Raw genomic sequence first — 2,537 nt, forward strand, 5'->3', positions numbered from 1 at the left:
TTAGGTCCACAACTCAAGGTGTGGTTAGAATAATAAGAAATTTTGGGGCTAAACCTACCATTGTTCCTAATAGATTCAGTCACGCTTTAATAATTCACAAGTGTCATAAAAATAGTTTGGAAGAAGTTTTTTATTGCTTATACTTGGGGTGGATTACAAATAGTATAATAATTATAGCCAATAGTACTATGCACATAAAACATAACAAATATAATTCAGAAGTTGACTTAAGAGTGTATGTTCAGTTGTGTTGTATTTAGTTATTCTACAAGTGAGTGCTATGAGTCTTTAGGAATATAGTATTTAACTGACCATATAATTGATAATTGAAAAGAATCATCAAGTGCATGGAGTACATAGTCATTCTTTAAAGGACTAATGAAGTTATCTAAAATATTTAGCAACCATGGTTACTCAGGAGCCAGAATCAATATAATGAAGAAAAATAGCACATAAAAAATAGCACTTTGAAACTACAATATATTCTTTATTAAAAATAAAATATGCTTTAATTTTCTGAACCATAGTTTACATATAATAATTTATAAATGAAAATTATATTTGGGTTTTAATTTAAAAAATATGCGTTCATTAAGTGTAGATAAGATTATGTTTTTAAAATATTAAGTTTTTTGGTTAGGTGGAGCATTTCTGGTAATATTTTAAACTACAAATATTTTATAATTTTAAACAGCAATTGTCATTGTAAAAGAGTATAATGCTTATAAATTTGTGGAATATCTGTGTCATCATTGAAAATTGTTTTAGATATAATGGTTATTTTCTAAAAAGTCAGATCTTGTTACTTTCCCAGTACACAACTATATGTTGAGCACGTAGATTGGAAATTAGTTATGGGATTATCAGAATAAAATAATTGCCTCATAGTATTAGTAATTTATATTGGTGAGCCTTTCTCTTCTTAAGCACCAATTCTACCCCCCACAGCCCAGAAAATTGATTTTATGCATAATAATTTATAGCATTTTTGATCAATGTATGCTGTGTGTCTTTTACATTCATTAGCCCATGTTGCTTGTGAATATGGAATTTGGTTATTAAAATGGTTTCATATGTTTACTATGTATAGTCCCTAGCTTTGAGCTCCTTACTAGCTTAAATAAATGTTTTCAATTTGCTAAAATGCAACAATTTGTAGAGAAATGCTTGAAGCATAGTTAAAAGAATGAGTTCTTGAAATAAAATCACTTTTTAGAAATGTGTCTAACATGTGGTCTCATTTTTCCATCTTTTGCATTAATTAAAATCCTATTCTGAAAATAAAAATATTTTGCCTAAACTTTTGAATTCACACAATAAAAATACCAAATATATAAACGTACTAATTTTGGAAATCAATGACGCAAAAACATGCTTTAGAACTGTCTTGGTTGTTATTTCAAAGAATTTTCTCTAAAGAAATTCTCTGTAAAGTAATGAGAAAATGTTGCTACTTTTAATAAATATTCTGTGCAATACATGTTTTTACACAGTGTATTAAAAATAAAGTTAATTTAATGTTCTCCCTAATCATATTCCTATCACATGCACACACAAAAAGTACTAGCACACGAAATGTCTAAAAGAAGCATGCACCATTCACCTTTTTATTTGGAGATTTATTTAAAAATATAACATTTTACTCATAATAGATGACAGAATTAGGAAAAAAGATGAAATGGTATTTGTGTTTATTTAAATAGTATAATATCATATCTGTAATTAATTCTTCATCTTTCAGATGTTGAAGATAGTAATGAAAGAGACCAACATTAAAAACAAAGTATTCCCTTCAAAAAACTTTTTTAAATGTAAAAAATTGTCAAATGGTAACAGCTCCACTTTCTACACCGGGCAAACCCACTGTTGAGTTAGTTGGCTCTGATTCCAGTGGTCTCATCAGCTTTCTGAATGTAGGTACCACAGCCGCGCCTCCTCTAAGATAACAAAATCAACTTTTAGATATTAAAAAAATATATTTTGGCAATTGAAACTCACCAGTGCCTTTCTGCTTCTCCAGGAAGTTGTACCCGTCAGCACCTGCTGAGGGCTTTGTTGTCCAAACTCTGACAGGTAAAAAAATTCCTGTAGAATAAAGCCAGACCAGCTGGCTTTGAAGAGAAACCCCCCAGTTTGGGCTGCGTTTGCCTCCTCTCCTTTTCTATGAAGACCCAGGCTTTCCCCCCTTGATCGTCAGGCCGTAAGATGCGTGATCCCTGTGCACAAGTGTCTGGCAGGCCGAGGTGCACCTGCTCCTGTCACTCTGGAGTAAATTTAGCTGTAAAGGTATCACTGACAACCAGACCTTTGTCAGTGCTGGCAGAAGAACACAGAACTGCTTCCCTCCCCTGCCCCCTTCCAGGCCCCTAGGCTGCTAGTTCAAAAGGAAAATATCAAATCGGAAGTCTATCCAAAAATCAGTCCTAAAAGAAATGAGATTGCTTTCATATGGTCAAAAAGTACGTTTTCTGATTTCATACAGGCTTCGAAATTACATTTCCAAGAATAATCTTGGAACAAGACAAGTTTTTGTTCAA

General features: G+C 32.0%; 1 protein-coding gene across 2 annotated transcripts in view; it reads right to left on the minus strand.

Moving 5' to 3' along the window:
* Positions 1 to 2,183, minus strand: part of MEF2C (myocyte enhancer factor 2C) — a 158,926-nt gene extending 156,743 nt beyond the window's left edge. Inside the window, exon 1 of one of the 2 annotated variants that reach the window (XM_015571612.1) lies at positions 1,999 to 2,183. The gene's annotated coding sequence lies outside the window, so the exon portion shown is untranslated. The remainder of the gene's footprint in view (positions 1 to 1,998) is intronic. The other variant, XM_015571606.1, reaches the window with a different exon arrangement.
* Between the last annotated feature and the right edge of the window lie 354 nt (positions 2,184 to 2,537).

This window comes from Myotis davidii, unplaced genomic scaffold (genome assembly GCF_000327345.1).
Source record: "Myotis davidii unplaced genomic scaffold, ASM32734v1 scaffold44, whole genome shotgun sequence".
Taxonomy (NCBI): domain Eukaryota; kingdom Metazoa; phylum Chordata; class Mammalia; order Chiroptera; family Vespertilionidae; genus Myotis; species Myotis davidii.